This window comes from Lissotriton vulgaris, chromosome 2_1 (genome assembly GCF_964263255.1).
Source record: "Lissotriton vulgaris chromosome 2_1, aLisVul1.2, whole genome shotgun sequence".
NCBI lineage: Eukaryota > Metazoa > Chordata > Amphibia > Caudata > Salamandridae > Lissotriton > Lissotriton vulgaris.
The window spans coordinates 866270288-866289489 of record NC_141687.1 but is presented as its reverse complement, the minus strand read 5'-3'; positions in this window follow the sequence as shown (position 1 = coordinate 866289489).

Below are 19202 nucleotides of genomic sequence, written 5' to 3'. Positions count from 1 at the left end.
AATATAAGAGGTGGATTGTTGAGCAAGCCGGAGACCTGGAGGAAGAACGGCTGAAACTCTGTCCCACTCTGCAGTTCTGGGGTGCCGCATTCAACTACCAGAGAGGGCAGTCCTGTTGTCTCACAGGAGTCAACACCAGCTACAAGATGGCCAGCGGTAACAAAAACAGGAACACAAGAACCGTCCACAACCTCTGCATTGACTTGCTATCAAATGGCTGGGCTAAGTCCAGTGCAGAGACAAAGACAAAAGAGGTTGAGCAAATGAAAGCACCAATGACATTCACAGGATATTCCAGGAGTATCTGAATGTTAGTGACTCACCGTTATTATCTGCTATTGATGTCTTACCCCCAGAGAGTCACCCTGCTAATGTACATTCAAAGAGCCCTAATATTGCACCCTTAAGACCTAATGTGCTCACCACATTGATTGAAGTTTCATTACCTTCCTGCATCCAACTGCCAATGTTGCTGTCAACGGTTCTAGTTGCAATGCTAGAAATCGACCATCAACTAGTCCAACCTACTGTTAACTCTTTGCCATCCAGTTTACATATTGATCATCAGCGGCCTAATCCGATAATGGCCTATCCTTTCCCAGGTAGAAGTACGATAAAACCAGCAGGAAATCAGGAAAATAATATTGTGGCACTGGATGCGGCAAGTCAGGAGTCTACATCCAGCTTTGCTTTTCCAACTATAAAGCTCAAAATTATTACGCATTATGCATCCAAAGGTTTGTACAATTTTCTAAATAGGAGCATGATTCTGAAACTGCTTGGTGTTGTATAACATTTTAGGACCCTATTGTAATTTTCCCGATTCATGCCCTTATAGAGGTATAAATCACCATATCCTTATATAGGCATAAGAATCATAACCATATTTAGACCTAGCTCAAGCAGTCCAAATACGGCAGGGCCAATTCCACTAGTTCTGAAAATCTACAACGATTTCTTGGAAAACTCGCCTTCAGCAGGTAGGGACTTCCCCTTGCTCGAAAACTGACTTGTCCAAGAACTCATGGAGTTTTCAAAGAACTGAGACTCTTTAATGAAGTTATTATGTCCACCTTTACATCAAACTCGGTACCTTCAAGGTATAAATATGCCGACACTTGCTATAAGCAAACACACGGTTGTTTGGAGCAGTTCGACTATCTACTTGCCCGACGCGCCCTGCTACTGCAAGTGCTGAAGGAAGCCGACCCTCCAGCAGACGCACTGAGAGAGACGCTGTCTTTTCTCTTGCCGAGAAATCCAGCTCCAGTGTTTCCAAGCTACAAATGCGGGTTGTTGGGAAATCGAGTCCTGAGCCTGACCTTCTTCATTCCAAATCAAGGTACAGAGCTGATTAGACCCTAAGAGAAATCTTGGACAGATTCTTGGCAAAGAATAGTACATTTATGCTACACCTCACTTACTTCTTCGTACTAAGCTTAGTGTAGGTACATCGGGGTAGGCGTATTTTAGAAGCACCAGTTGAGTACTTTTAGCCTTTGGTATTTATGTATGTATTTATCTATGGTTTAGGAACCATACAATGCTCTTACAGTATTATTTTATTCTGCTCTTTTTACTGTATGCATTATATTTTGCAACCATTCTTACGATTGTAGCAGTTCCTTTCTTATGCTTGAAAAGAAGACTGTTCAATAAATCCTTTTTATTTAAAACGCCGTCTATCTAAGCATGCACGATTGACTAAGTGAAATATCTATCTATTGTTTCCACGACTCTGAAGATCAGTTTATTCTTGGGGAAACAAAGTTGTCATGTTTATGTGGTTGTCAGAAACTAATTCCTTCTTGTTTATTCGAGAATGTTTCTAGTGACCTCTGAGCTAGCTGGCACTCACAATTAAGTGTAGTATATTCGATAGAGAGCTAGTAGACACAAGTCCTACGTCACATCTCGATGATATATTATTCCAATGAGCAGAGCCTATTGGAAATATAGGAACTACACTACATGGCACCCAACGTTTGGTAAGGGCACTAATTAAACGCTAGATACTAGAGTAACTCAGTCGTGCTTTTCACAGAGACCCCTTTTTCCCGTAAAAACTCCAATAGACGTCTGGAGTGGGTTAAAAGGATAAAATATCCACCATAACTAAGTAGGATGAAAAATCCTATGTATTTGTTTTTGGTTTTGTTCAACATTGAAGGATACAGTGTTCCAAAATATTGTGCACCTTATCTTTATTTCCTTGAAACTTGCTCTGCAAGACTTTCAACAAAATGTCGAATAACGACTGCAAGATCAGTGGAGCTGCAGGATCTGCAACCCGAACAGGTTTTGACACCACAGTGTTTAATGAAGACGACATGGATGCCATAATCATCCCGGAAAATGTAAGGAAAGCCATAGCTATAAAGCTTATAGAAAATGGCCTATTAGCAAGAGGTGGTAGAGTCATATTTGTCATAGAGGGACATGAATATCGGCAGACAGAGTTATTCATTCATGGATTATCTTTCCACAAGCAAATCCAAGAACACATGTGTTCCACTTCTACAAGATGGAGGAACCTCCAGCGGAATACGCTCCTTTCGAGGACGTTGAAATTCCACTAACTTACCAAGAGCATCAGCTCTGGTTTAAAGGTGCCCTACAACATCAAAATCACATTACCAGACTAGATCCACTTGGTCGACCAGGAGCCACATGGCCGGTACTAGCTAGCTATAAACAACACATCCTGCCATAGAACAGATGACAGGTCCAAACTGTTAGCTCAACTACAACAATTAATCAAAATACATAGACAATTGGCACAATATGTCATGCAGACTTTAACAGTCCGACCTGCTATAAGGATTCCACAGCACACCCCTCATCAGGGGAACACAAACAAAATTACACCACAGACTATACAATCAGTCATTGGTAAATTGCCCGCAAAAAGGGAACAAATTCCATTCTGGTTAGCTAAAAAAATTACTCAAATAGAGGCAGTATTTCCCGATAGTACACCTCATGAGAAACACAGGATTCTAACCATCTGTTTACCAATGGGGATAGCACTGCACGTGGAGGACTGTGACACTTGGGGTACAGTCTTTGCTTCAATCTACTCAAAAACACATGGTGCTCCATCTATGGCAGTAATACCTGACGTCCTGAAACAGATTCCAAATGAATACGGACCAGAACCTGCCTTGAATCTTGGTATGAAATTACTGAAAGATTTCAAACACGTCTCAGCTATATTATTAGCTAACATTAAAGGTGAAGCAGCATCCATGGCAATCTGCCAAAAACTAAAAGAACTTGATGTAACTGAGCAACCGTAAGAACTTGCCAGGATAATAGAAACATCCTATGAAGAACTAAGTAGAGGCAGTTTGAGAGGGAGACCAGTAAAGCCCGAACTAAAAGAAAATCCTGAACAAGTTTTTATCGAAAACAATCTCACTACGACTAAAAATAAATGGGAAAATAGTAGACAGTCACTTCCTAAAGAAAAGCTTTCTCAATCCAGAGGTAAATCTCCTCAAAAGGAGCACTCTGAAAAAAGATATAGGGCCCGATGTAGGTAATTTTTTTTTACTGGTTCGTAAATACCGATTGATACCGAGTATATGTGTTCCGTGGCTGCAGGTGGGCATAGTGGGATGTGCATCCCATCGATGCAGCCTATGATGTGCGGAAACTGGGCGAGTTGATAGAACTCGGTTTTTGTCCTAGCAAGTTCTGCAGGTCTATCAGGGAACTCAATGTAGTGTTCCATCCTCTGCATCATGGCGTGTAGGAATTTTCTGAAAAACCTTGATAGGCAGCTCTGAGACACCCCACCTACTGCAGCTGTGACGTGCTGGTAGCTACCAGAGGCAAGGAGGTGTAGGCAGCATAGCACCTGCACATGTGCTGGGATGGCATGTGCTCTTGGGGTTGGGTGTTCCAAATATGAGTGGAGGTCCCCAATCAAGTCCAGGATGGTTCTGGAGTGGAGTCTGTACCTTTGCAGGATTTCAGCTTCTGTCAGTTGAAAGAGGGTGATCCTCTGTCTATACACCTGCTCCTCCCTTAGCCAGACCCTCTCTCCTGCAGCCTGTATCCGTAGCCGCCTTGCTATGATGTAAAATGCCGCCATTGTGGTAGCACTGTTGCATTTAGGGGCCTTCTTATTTATCCTGTTCCTGGTTTCCACCTGTTCCCAATCCATGGTAAATACCGATTCTTAAATACCGATTTTCATAAAAATCGGTATTTTTAGAATTTCCTACATCTTAACAGGCCTTTTTTACCACTTCTTATTTACCGAGTCGATAAATATGGATTCGGTATTTTCCGAATCGGATTTTTACTGATTCTTATTTTCCGAATCGGTAAACATGATTTCGGTAAAATCCGATTCGTTTGATACCGATTCGGTGTTTTACCGACTGGTATTTACCGATTCGGTACGTTTTTCGTCTCTAACATCTCGATTCTCTTTTACCGGTCGGTAATGGCCGGAATTACCGAATTCCAGCCGTTACCGACCGGTATTTGGCTACCTACATCAGGCCCATAATCTCAGAAATAGGGATAATTTGAGAAAACCTGATAGGTATCAAGATAATGATACACGCTCCTCTCGTTCCTTTCAAACTTCCTCGCAGAAATCCGAAAGAAGAGGACGATCAGAACACAAAGATGAATGTGTGAAATCCAAGGACGATCAACACGTTCCAAAAAATAAGAAAACTCAATTCACCAAACAGAAGGTAGCAAGTATTAAAATCAGTCATGCCGAGGATCTTGAGGACACAACTCAAGAAAGGGGAGTGGGCCCAGACAATGCCGGACAGTGCAGCAGAGGTCCTGAAGGTTCATCTGGAGACAGTGGATCTGAATGTTGAAACTGCAGATCCCAGGGTTAGTGTACCACACAAGTTATATGAAGTCACACTCCGAATAGAGGGGTACATAACTAGGAAAATAAAAGCACTCTTTTGGGAAAAACTATTGAAGGGTTATGACATTCTTTTGGCTGAAAAAGACTGGCCACTTGAATTTGTCAGGGAGTGACCACATGGCGAAGAGATCATTATGCCACCCTTCTCAAATCATGTTGCTATTCATAAAAAATACACCTATGCCAGAATATGGGCTCCACTTTTGGGGCCTGCACCTTCGTCCCCTTCTCCCCAGTTTACAATTATAGTCTGCACGGATGCAGTGACACTGAGTCAGACATTTGGAATAATTTTATAAAAATTGTTGTTTGGCAGGCCTTTTATGTTATTCGGCTAGAAGAATTGAATTTTAGCTGAATGAAAATCATTGAATTTTGCCTTCGAATTTTTTTTTCAAACATTCCTTTCTTCACCTGAGCACTTATCTTTGCACCCTTTCGCTGCAATTGGCAGCTTTCCAGCTCTTTGAAATCTATACTACTAAGATAAAGAAGTCTGTCCTTTGAGCCAGGTAAACTCGAAAAGTACACCACCAATCTAAACACCCAAGACATCTATGAAAACCTCAGGGCAAGCAGAAGGACATAGGCGATATAAAAATAAAAAATATACGTTATTTAAAACATTTACGAATAAAAATAAAGTAGTCCCTAAAAAGTAGCGCCGGCCGCGACGTCTGCGTGATGACATCGGGAGCGCGGGGAGGAGCGGCGTTCAGGAGCAACAGAAAGAGCGGAGGACATGAGCACGGGGAGGAGCTGCGGAGGACAAGCGGAAAGGAGCGGCGAGAAGCGGAGGAGCAGTGACAGCGCGGGGAGGAGCGGCGGATGAGGTAGCGGACAATCGGTCAGAAGCGGCGAGAAGCAGGGAGCGGTAAACACAGCAGCGCAGGGAGGAGCGGCGGATGAGGTAAGTCAAGCAGCCGCGGGTGCGCAGCGAGGGACGGACGGGGGCCATGAACAGAGAGTGAAAGTCGGGACTTCGGGGGAAACAAAGCGTGGGCAGAAGCGGCCGCTCTGCTGCGCCTCTCTTGCTGCAATGCTGCCCCCAGCCCCTTTCTGCCCCGGGCAAGGCCGGGGTGGGCTGCTGGTTTATATATAAAGTAAATAAATTGTTCAAATTGAATGACCTAATGACTAATCTCTTTCTTTCAAAATATTTCTCTGGCTACTGAAGATTTGTATATAGATTTGGCTGTTGTGTTTCCTTGTCTTCTCTCCATGCAGGATTTATTACTATAACAAAGGTGATTTAACAAAAGTAATTCATCTATTGATTGTGACTAAGTTATGTCTGGGACCACCTTGTTTTCCTATACCAGTGGCCCAGGCTACAGCATTATATAAATATCATGTGGGATGGGATGAGGATTCTCCTCACCATAAAATCCAGTTAAAAAATCAACCGACTGCACAAAGGCAGTATCCAGATAAGCAGGAAGCTAAAAAACAGGTCAGGGAGATCTTAGATCAACTTGAATACCAAGGGGTGATTGAAACATGCACCTCAGCCATGAACAATCCTTTGTTTCCTGTCTCCAAACCAGATAATACGTATCGTCTAGTTTTGGACTACAGACACTTAAACTCTTGTTGCAAAACTTTTGCAGTACAAAATGCACACAGTGCAGCACTGATGAATAACATCGTGCGTAAAAAATATAAAACCACATTAGATATTTCTAACGGTTTCTTCTGTCAAAACATTGCACCGGAAAGCAGGTATTTGACCGCTTTCTCAATCATGGGGACACAACGTCATTTTTGCCATCTCCCCCAGGGATTCAAGTATAGTCCAGGGTTATTTTCAGCCAGAGTAACAGAGTTACTACAAATGTATGATGATGACGCATTAACTTATGTCGATGACATCTATCTAACGGACGATGATTTGGACAAGCACTTGACCAGGGTGAACACCATAATACTTGGATTCGCCTCTGAAGGGTATAAATTCAACTTTAGAAAATCAAGAATTGCCCACCTCAACGTCCTATTCTTGGGATACGAACTTTCAAGTGAAGGCAAATGCCTAGCAGCTAACTTTCTAGAGAAATGAGCGCTGCTCCAACCTCCAAAGACGCTGAAAAACTTACAGTCAATTCTAGGTTTCCTGAATTTCGGCAGAACTTACATTCTATACTATGCAGAGAGGGTTAAACCTCTCTACAAATTAATCAAACCTGATTTCAAACAAACTAATTGGACACAAAAACACAGAGAAATTTTGCGTTCAGTGCAAACAGATATGTTAGCAACAAAACATTTACAAACACGCGACAACGTACGCGACCTTGCATTCCGAATCATACCAGGAAGATGCGGAGGCACATACCTAACCTTTAATGAAGGTGAAAAGGTACCAATAGCTTACAAATCACAGTGGTACACACAAGCTGAAATGAAATTCACTTCAACAGAAAAAATTCTGACAGTGGTTCAGACTGCGGTAGCAAAAGAGAGAGCCCTTGCGCAGGGTAAACGCATAAAAATCGCTACTTCTGTACCTGCCTTAGAGGCAGTGACAAAGGCAAGCATTCAGAATGCAGAAGCTTTACATCCAAGATGGATACAATGGGTTAATTCTCGTGCTGCGACAGACGTTGAATACGTTTTTGACCCTTACTTGAAGACACAAGAATTTCTCCAATACGAACAAGAATGTTCTCTGCCAACTGAAATTCTGCCTCTAGAACATTACGGCTGTATAATATACTAGCAGCCCGCCCCAGCGTTGCCCGGGGCAGAAAGGGGCTGGGGGCAGTACACCCGCTCCCGCCCCGATCCCCTCCCGCACCGACTCCCTCCCGCCCGACTCACTCGCGCCCCCCTCCCGCCCAGACTCACTCGCGCCCCCCTCCCGCCCAGACTCACTCGTGCCCCCCTCCCGCCCAGACTCACTCGCGCCCCCCTCCCGCCCAGACTCACTCACGCCCCCCGGCCGCCCAGACTCACTCGCGCCCCCTCCCGCCCAGACTCACTCGCGCCCCCCTCCCACCCAGACTTACTCGCGCCCCCCTCCCGCCCAGACTTACTCGCGCCCCCCTCACGCCCAGACTCACTCGCGCCCCTACCTCCTCCGAAAGTGCAGCCTCCACACCTTTCCTCGGGCCCCGCAACCTTCGGCAGCTCCATCGCACTCCCCGTTGTCGCCATCTCGCACACAGCTCACTGCAGAGCCGTAGTCATAGAAGAGAGACATGGCCCTGACATACTGCAATCGAGGCATTACTGCTCCGCCCTCCTCCTTGTCGTCATGACGCACGTCGCGTCGTGGCCAGCGCTAGGTCCCGGCCAGTGCTACTTTCTGGGGGGGGGACTACTTTGTTTACAAACGTAATTTTTTTATTACCTTTTTTTTTGTAATTTATATAGCCTATGTCCATCTACACACCCTGACATTTTCATAGATGTATCGGGTGTGTAGATTGGCGCTGTGGTTCCTGAGTTTACCTTGCCAAAAGGTGCAAGTTCTCTCTTTAAAAAAGTAGTATAGATACAGACGGATCAGCACAGACCGCAATTGGGGAAAATCAAGCTTATAGTACAGTGTGCGCGATTGTTAAAGGTCGCTGGCGCGATGGTAAATTCGGACCTATGGTCACAAAAACTCAACCACTAGGAGACTGTACAGCTCAGCGAGCTGAACTCCAAGCTTTCAAGGAGTGCTGGAAAATACCGATTGCAAATTCCCCACACTCATAGTGTGCGATTCGTATTACTGCGTCCAGTCTTACAAAGAATATCTGCAGAACTGGGTTCAAAATGGTTTTAAAGACGCAAAAGGTGGAAAGAACTACAAAAGACTCACGTGATCCATACAGTCATCAGCGTGATGGCGTTCACGTTGCAGGGAATTCAATGGCTGATGAAGCCGCGAAGGCAGCGGTACAAACGGCTTCCGTAGCTGCAATCACTCGTTCAAAAACAAAAATAGACAGCGAAATAATGCAAGCTGTCACTGCTTCAATAATGGACAGAGGTAAAACATCATCAAAAGGCTTTCCACTCAAGTACTCATATATAACTGATGCAAATAATGTTCTGTTTACTCGAGTCCCTGGAGTGGGGGATAGAGTAATCCCAAACATGGAAACATAGACTAGGACTAATTTTAGCAGCACATGAAGGGCTTGCCTCTGCACACGCAGGTGACTCTGCCACAGTTTCATCATTAAAACAGTGATACTGGTGGTCGCACATGAGGAAACAGACCAGAAACTATGCTTTGGAATGTGAAATCTGCCAGAAAATTAAAGTTTCAACAGTGAAACGGCCGGCGCAGACGCCCCTTCTAATTTCAGATAAACCATTAGCATGTGTTTACCTGGACCACTGCGGTCCCCTTCAGAGGGACGGTAACTATAAATGCATCATGGTCACAGTGGATTCTTGCAGGAGATTCATTTGGATGTGGCCTCAGCGCTCGGTTGACGCCCAAACTGTTATAAAAGATTTGCGAGTCTTTATCGGTACATACGCAATCGGCACGCTACATTCTGACCAGGGTCCTCCGTTTAGCTCTAAGGCTTACAAGGAGGCCATGGCCAGCCTGGGCGTTGCATTGCAGTTTTCGAGTCAATTCCATCCTGAGGGAAATTCGGTTGTGGAGAGAAAAAAATGTGACATAAAGCAATCTATAACAGCTAGGGTACTAGGTTCGGGTGATGGGCGGGTTAAACATCTAATAAGTGTCCAACGTAGTCTTAATAACTTACCAAGAAATTCTCTGGGTGGAATCACTCCATATGAAATCCTTTTTGGTACTAGAATGTTGGTTGAAGACCTTGATCGTCATACTTCAGTGGTGGAACAAAAACCATTTGATATCAATGATCGTTTGGCTGTTTTACAGGACTTAAATTAAACAAGAAGAAGTCTAAGCCAACACCAGCGAAAAGTCAAAGACCACTGAAGAAAAACCACCTGTCCCAGCAAGACCTGTCTGGATTCCAAAGATTGGGGGTCTGGTCAGAGAAAAAATAGTGGACAAGAAGGAATTTGGGCCTTCTTACAGAAAACCAGTACCTGTACTAGCAGTCCACGGAACAAGAACAGTGTTACTGCTGCCCCTTGCTGGAAGAAAGGAGACCCGGTCTGTATCAATTGACCTGGTAAAACCACACCATGTGGCCGATAATAAGTAGTAGGCCCAGAGGATTCCCAAGATGTAGCAGACAACCAAATCTTGCTACTATCCAAGAGGTTCAAACTGAAAGACTCATCACCTTTGAAGATTCTGCAGTAAGAAAAGAAGGACTATACAATAAAACCATGGAACATGTGCCTCTTTAAACCCAAATAACAGTTTGTGAAGAAACTCCGGTCTACAATGATGTAGCATGTGACTACACTAACATGTCAAGGAAACAAGCAGCCCCAGCGATTTCACATAATTCAGATGCAATACTAACAATTGACAGAACTGCCTCTGGCTATTTCATCAACTTCGATACCTTTTCTGAGAATCCCAGTGAACCTGAAACAGCACAGACAAACAAAACTTTCAAGGAACAATTAACGTAACTTGGTCAAGAGCTTGCAAATACATATCTGGTTTCACCAGGGGTTGAATTTTGGATTGGATTAGGTGTATTTTATCTCCTACTATGGCTCATACTCGTTTTAAGTTTGGGAAGTCTGATAGATGGAAAACACATTAAAATGGTCACAGCAAGTAAGAACATCAACATGCTCCTGAAACCACACAAATCATCTCATCGTGAACAACAATACCTGTCATCAGTAAACATCACAGCAGTTCCTCTACCTGGTGGAATAGCATGGGATAGAACTGATTATGACATTTATAGCCCTGTCGAGCTGCTGAAAATACCACACCAATTTAAGGTTTCCTTGAGTGATTTTGTTTCACCTAGTACATTTTCTGATGATTGGGACTTTGAAACTATTAATAACATGATGACAGATTTAGAAATGTCAGCTAAATTTGCAAAACATGAATACTTAGAAGTTTCATCAAATTATGAAGAAATGTATTGTTTTAATCATTTTGGTCATCATTATTTGCACAAATCTGCAAACCCTAGAAATGTTTTAACTTATAATCAATGGGAACATTGTCCGACACCTCCAAAAGGTAGCTCTGAAACATTCTGTAGAAAATTTCCATATTTTACAGGTTTTAATGTCACAAACCCAGGAGGTTTTTACTTCAAAAATGTTAATAAGACAGGCATGAAAAGTATGTTGACAAATACTACACAGATTTATTCTGCGGCCTTTTATGCTCAATTATCAACATTAGGCTTTGACTTTTGGAAAGAAAATATTGAGACAAAAATTGTTTGGGGCACAAAAGACTGGCAGGCACAAGGTATAGAAGCATTATTCAGAGCCTGCATCATCCCAGAGCAAATAATGTTCTTAAATAAAACTGTTCAACAGACATCTTGTCTTGGCCTGGCAAAGATAAAAGATTTAAACAAACCGTCCATACCTAAGCCCACACCTGACAGTAATTTAACTTCGATAAGGAGGTAGACGTAAATTATATTCTTCTACAAAACAGAACTAATCCTGAATGGAAAAAATGGTTAATCTGGCCCACAGACACGAATATCTGTCAAGATAGATTCCTGAACAAGACACAAGGGTTTACAATAACTCGGTCAGATCCAAGATATATCCAGAGACAACATCCAGGGATAATAACAACTTACAGTGTAGGAAAACTGTGCCTTGAAAGGTTACAAAAATCTACACTACCGGAGATAAAACAACACTTAACTTTACTTAAAGATGGCTTTGATTTGCGAGAATTCTTACTTGGTCCTCACAAACCACGTCAAAAACGTTTCATATACGCCGGTATATACGCTGCTTACAATGAAGCATGGAAAGTCACGCAAATGGAAACAGCTGAAAGAATACGAGCAATTGATCGTATTAATTTAGAGAAAGCATTCTCTGTAGTTGACAATGGGTTAACAACTCTGTCGTCCAGAATGTATTCTTTGGACAGCATTGTATCTTCTGCCATAGACATAATGGAACAGGACTTGCTAATGTTACAACATGGCCAGTCTCAATTACGTTCTATAATGCTGTTCGGCTGGAAGTTACAAAACCTTCGTTCTGGCTATGTGCCTTGGCGTCTAAACAACACTACGTCATTGTTTACTGTATTTAACCTTACAGATAAACAAATCTCTTTGGAACAGAGGGGAGCAGACTATACGGTGCTGAGCATAGAAAAACTAGAGAGATTACCATTGACCGTTTTTGAGAAACCATCAGTTGAATGGACAATACATCACGATACCAGTGACAATTTTCCAGTTTCAATTTTGCTTAAAACATATACCAGCGGGCCTGTATGAAAGATTGGGTAAGGAATACATAAAGTCGACCTGGGATTTACCATACACACACAAATGTTGGAGTGGGGAGAAGGAGGTATTTCTTAGTGGAAAAAACTGTAAAACCACATTAAGAGGTACACTTCTGTGTCAAGGCATTAATTTACATGGAGCCTGTGAGGGTTCTTCAAATAACTTATCATGCCACCTGCAGGGTTCCCCGACAGCGGTGATAGATCCAGTTTTTAGGCAGCTTTCCAATGGAAGCTACAGAATGCTCAATGATCACAGCTGTTGTGGAATGATGCCAGGGACAGCCTATCGGGTTAGTGTGTCAGCCAGGGTCACTTGTTGTATGCAACTATTGTTTCAGAGAACTAAGACAGACGGGGAGTCGCCACTATGGCCTTCACTGAACATCTCTTCTATACGAATTGATACTTTAAGCAGAATGAAAGCCATTCTTTTACAAAAAAGTGTGCCACTGACCTCGTCCAGAGAGACGTATGATCTGCAAGTTGCAAGGTCCTTTGCAGAGATACATGCATTAATATCAACAAACTGCCCAATACATTTAGCAGAAATTTTAGGTCATATCTTAAACATGTCTGATACCAGCGGTATTGTACATGTATTTAAGACAATTTTTTCTGAACTGTTAGCACCGTTTGAAGCAGTCCTGAGCATTTTTCCTAACTTCGTGCACTCTGTGTTCGGCGGCCTGCCTCTCATCTTGGGACTCGTAGCAGGGATCCTATTTTTATACCTCCTGCTCCGTTATGGCAAATCCGACCACCATCGATATCCAAATTACAATGGAGAATGCTCTCCTGGCCATGCAGTTTCGTGACAGAATAACACAGATCCTTGGCTTGGCTCATTTGAACGATCCGCATACCACATGGTTCCTGTCATTTAGACCAATCTGGCAAGATTGCATCTTACCTGTTCTACGATGCCTGCTTTGTGTAGAGGAATGCATGTTAGATGTCTGTCTAATACTTCCATCAGCAATGCCAATGGATGTTGACGCTTTACTGAGTCCGGTGACGGCTCATGTACTGTGTTGCCCCCAACGGCTACCAATCCTGATGACGGCATTCATTGAGATCTCACCAGCAATTCCAGCTGAAGGTGGGGTACGCAGACCGACAGGCACACAGGTACCATCTACTGCGAACATTGCTAATGCGACAGATGCTGACGGCGATGTTTCACATCTGTGTACAATTGACCTTCTTAATGAAGGGGTTCAACTTTCATCTACTGTGGTTTCTTTGCCAGCCTAGAGGACTTAATGTTTTCTCCTGACACCGAGAATAACTTTTGAAGTTAGCACACTGCGTTCCTTGAAATCTGAAATTCGACCTTCACTTTTTTAAAAACAAAACACTTCTAACTTTGAAACTGTATTTTTTCTACGATTTGATTTCACTTTTTTTTCCAAAATACAATGAACCTTGGCACAAAAGCAATCTGCTTAAAGTAGAACTATTCTTAGAGAACTAGAATTCTTTGAATACTTCCTAGGAACAATATTGACCTAATACGCACACCAAAACCGAAACAGTTTGTATATTCTGCTATCGGATGGTCTCAACATTTTTCTTCTGTAACTAAGAGCCATTTCATAAATGTAATTTTCGTGATTCATTCGGTTAGTATTACTAATAACATATCATATGCTTACAATGAAATCATTTCTTTTAAAATTGCGTACTGTACAAATGCTCATTTTATGTGTACAACCATTTTCAAATGCATTTTTTTTGTATTTTGGGGTAGGATTGTAAACACATGCTCTAGATTATATGTTGTAGTACTTGAACTTAGATGAACATGATAACGTGGAGTGGATGTTGTATAACATTTTAGGACCCTATTGTAATTTTCCGGATTCATGCCCTTATATAGGTATAAATCACCAGATCCTTATATAGGCATAAGAATCATAACCATATTTAGGCATAGCTCATGCAGTCCAAATATGGCAGGGCTAATTCCACTAGTTCCGAAAATCTACAATGATTTCTTGGAAAACTCTGCTTTAGCAGCGAGGGACTTCCCCTTGCTCGAAAACTGACTTGTCCAAGAACTCATGGAGTTTTGAAAGAACTGAGACTCTTTAATGACGTTATTCTGTCCACCTTTACGTCAAACTCTGTACCTTCAAGGTATAAATTTGCCCACACTTGCCATAAGCAAATACACAGTTGTTTAGAGCAGTTCGACTATCTATTTGCCCGACGCGCCCTGCTACTTCAAGTGCCAAAGGAAGCCGACTCTCCAGCAGACGCACTGAGAGAGACACTGTCTTTTCTCCTGCCGAGAAATCCAGCTCCAGTGTTTCCAAGCTACCCTTGCGGGTTGTTGGGAAATCGAGTCCTGAGCCTGACCTTCTTCATTCCAAATCAAGGTACGGAGCTGATTAGACCCTAAGAGAAATCTTGGATAGATTCTTGGCAAAGAATAGTACATTTATGCTACACCTCACTTACTTCTTCCCTCGTACTAAGTTTAGGTTAGGTACATTGGGGTAGGCGTATAGAAGCACCAGTTGAGTACTTTTAGCCTTTGGTCTGTATGTATGTATTTATCTATGAATTAGGAACCATACAATGCTCTTACAGTATTATTTTATTCTACTCTTCTTACTGTATGCATTATATTTTGCAACCAGTCTTACGATTGTAGAGGTTCATTTCTTATGCTTGAGAAAGAAAACTGTTCAATAAATACTTTTTATTGAAAACACCAGTCTATCTATTTCTCTGCACCTCTGGTGAAACGAAGCGTGCACAATTGACTGAGTGAAATATCTATCTATTGTTTCAACGACTCTGAAGATCAGTTTATTCTTGGGGAAACAAAGTTGTCATGTTTATGCGGTTGTCAGAAACAAATCCCTTCTTGTTTATTCGAGAAAGTTTCTAGTGACCTCTGAGCTAGCTGGCACTCACAATTAAGTCTAGTATATTCGATAGAGACCTATCAGACACAACTCCTACGTTACATCTATAGGATATATTATTCCAATGACCAGAGCCTATTGGGAATAAAGGAACTACAATACATTGGGACATTGGAGAGCTCTAGACACATTAAAACAACACATCTGGAGGCAATAGAGTTTAAGATAAATCCAAACCTGAGAGGAAGAGTTATTACTATAGCCTCTGGGTCTTCCCCGGAGATAGCCAACCTTGTTTGGCTGCTTAAGAACAAATTCTTCTCAAGGGACATTGATTAGTCGCAAGTGATTCCACCTTGTTATCCTAGTCCTTTGTCACCAAGCACTAGTAACTTCAATGCTCCAGAAGTTGGAATCGTGAGAGGATCCATGGGCTCCCATTTCCAAAGGCATCTACCTACTCTTTTGGAAGGCATAAGTGTGCACACAGAGGGTCATTATAGCAAAGTCATTTCTCAAATACACCAGGCCATTAGAGAAGGTTCCATGGATAAGAATTGTGGAATTTTTTGTTTGTGCATGAAATCTCTGTGGGAAACAACAAGTACACATCCAGGAGCATGACTCCGCCTTTTGCTATAAACTTGGTGAAAGGATTAATCTGGATTTCTTCATCATTATGTAAAACCTCAGATTTGGCACAAGGAAATAAATGTGGCATGCCTTTTATACATCCTTCTCAGCAAGCTCTGGATATCCCTCAAACCCTGATAAACCAGGAACTCAACAGAAGGCCGGTACAAGTAAAGGAAAACAATGTATCAAACCAATCATCAGAATGCTTTAACTTTCTGCCTGTCTATGATAAAAACAGCAGCAATATTTTTAGATTTTCACTCTTGGTCTGGAAGGTGGCGGGTGTAAGTGGGAAAATTGGGATCCAGACATGATCTGACTTTGTGTGCTCTTTTCTGGTGCTCTCTTTATAGGAGACATGGGCTGTACTGTTTTACACATCAATGGCTTTAAAACATTCCATCTGGCAGCTACTCCATCTCCCTTTGGCCACCACAAGATGGCTTTGTGTTATATATTTCAGTCATGGTCAACGTCAAATACTTATTTTACAAAGATGATACACCATTTTACCAGATACTTTGATTTGAATTGGTGAACGGCTTATGTTTGGGCATTGTGAATTTTTATAAAAACATTCCTGAAGCTGATAGAGGCTGTGTATTGTGAAAGCTGGACTTTGATCTGGACTCCCTTAAATCAAAAGGTGGCAATGAGCTGGGTCTGTTGTGGGGAGGTGATTCTAATGTCCTTCTTTGCCCCACTGTCTACCGGGATGTTGATGGGAATTCATGATACATTTGGGAATACAATTAATCACTTAATGGTGAAATTCAATATGAGTTTCGGATAAGGGTAAGCGTGAGGATTCAGGTATTGAATTTATCTTATTGTTTGCCAACTTAGTCAATAAGGTAGAGGTCATCTCTTATATAACCTCACTATGGGTGACCATCTTCCCCAAAGTTTAATTCTAGAAAATCCCAATTGGCATGTGGTTATCTGTCCAACTAAGTGAGTCACCACTATGTCTGCACAAAAGAAAAAAGGTATTCGCATTAAATGGGAGTTTGTTAATGCCAAAACATTTTCGTCCCAGCTGGTCAAAGGAAACCACACCTTATTTGGCACTTGTTTACATGCAGCGGGCCATGTCTTACTCCTCTGCCATGCGGCATGGGTTGAGGAGACCAGAACCTTCACAGACATCCAGAATGGGTTCAGGATAGGGATGGGGAAAGAGGATCAAAGCCTCAATCTTTCCAACGTATTGGGGTAATATACAGTTGCTAAGCGTGGCTCCCTGTTTTGGGATTTCATTGATCTGTCCAACACATTTGACTGTGTATTCCACCCTAAATTGTGGGATATAATGGAAGATCTAAGCATTGACAGACCAATCATCAACACCATTAGGAACATTTACAGCGATTTAAGAGCTGAAGTTAGGTTTGAATTTGGGGAGAGTGTTACGAGATGTTTGGAGTAAGTGAGTGTCCATGCGCCCTTTCTCTTCTCTCTATATATTAACCATCTGGAGAGGGAGTTAGTGCTAAGGTCTAGGGACAGGCCCCACATTGGACAGCATCCCATACTAGCATTATTATAAACAGACAATGCCATCTTCATGGGCTGCACTCCTGTTGCCAAGCAGCGACAAAGGGATGCCTTTTGCTCCTTTAAGGAAGGGCTAGATCTGAGGATCAATACCACCATGTCCTTTGTAATGTCCTGTGGACCAAATCATCCCTTAAGCTATACTCTAGCCTGTTAAAACACACTGGCAGTTTAAATTATCTAGGGGTAACCTTTCAATGTAGAGGCTCGTGGCTTCCTCAGTTAGAAGTTAGAAGTAATCAGCCAGCGAGGAGTATTAATGCTCTTTTCCCCTTCACAGCCAAACTAGGTAAAAGTCAGATTAGACTCATGTTGACCAGCTATTTGGCTAAATGTACTAATATGGCATCCTATGGAACAGGGCTATGGAGTATACAGGTGGCTCCGTCCTTGCAGGTAACGGAAAATAAATATATCTGCTGCCTAGTGGCACTTCTCCCATTTACCTCTACTTTTATTTGTCATACCGAGTTAGGGCTACTATACCTTGAACATTCAAAGGACATGCCCAGTAATGTTGTGGCGCAGGGTTTAGACCAATGAGGCTCTATCACTGGACAAAATGATCACGAGGACTGTTTGTCCTTGACCCAAGGATTAGAGATTCCCTGGTTGAGGTGAATTAGGAATATGGTCGTTGCCGTGAGCAGGCAGGATTTTTTGAAGACCTTTCTATAGCCTTAAATATGGTGGTTAAAAAGATTCTTAGTGACATGTGCTGCACCTATTGGGAAGATAAGAGGTGGGTAAGAGTAACTGAGTCCAATTTCGTTACTTCATATCTGCAGCTTACTCCATTTAGGATTGTTCAACCATTTTTTTTACATATTGCACATCACTAACAGCACTTTATTCTACTGAAGTTTTGCATTAGCTTATTCCATAGGCTACGCACTTTTCATTGATGCAAAGACTGGACACAGGGGGCACGATTCACAAAAGTTATCTGAGACAAAATCTTTCCATATTCACAAAGTGCATTTAGGAGTAGTAAAGTTAGGATTTTGTCTCAATTTCTCAGCTTAATCTACATTTTGGTCTTAAATTTAATTTAAGACCAAAACTTAGATTTGACTGAGACAAAGGTTTGGTCTTAAGTTCAAGTGTTGGTCTTAAGTTTAACTTTGGTGCCCGAATGTAAGAGCGAGGGGGGTGGGGGTGCTGGCAATTCTTGCCTTTGCTTCCCTGCGATGGCCGCAGGTAAGAGCAATGGAGAAGGCCGCTGCCCGTAAAACTTGTACCACCTGGAGCGGACAGACCCCCTTTAGCCCCCTCCTCCCCCCACTACACCACTGCCTGGCCTCAGAGGAAATTGTTTTCACTGTTTATACTTTCCTAAGGTTGGTGATTAAGTCAAGGAAATTGCTTGGTTAGGCTATAAGATGAATGTTTTTGCATAACTATTTGAGGTACTGCATCCTTAGAAATCCTTGACCCTAGACAAAACTGTGCTGTCTGTGTATATTCTTGCGAGGCCTGATCCGAATGCTGATAAAATGTATCGGTAAGCTCTCAAGTTAAAAGTTCTTGTAGTCTTTGCACTTTGAGATCTCTGTTTTTAAGATGTTTTAAAGTATTGATTGGGGATAATAGTCCGGAATTCTTTAAAAAAAATTTTTTTAAGGATGTTAATGTGAAATCAAGTTGTTTTAGCATGTTCTCTTGTAACTTGTGTCTTATAGCATATGTTTGTATTTTGCTTTTATGGTCTAGATTATAATGAACACATAAAGTTATTGCCTTAACTCACAAAATATTCAGTCCAAAGGGATGTCCAAAGGGATAAAACGTTGACCCTCCAAGAGTTACGTAGATATTAAAGCATTTTTGAAAGATTTATAGCTAGCACCTAAAGAGGCCTTTCTGTGAA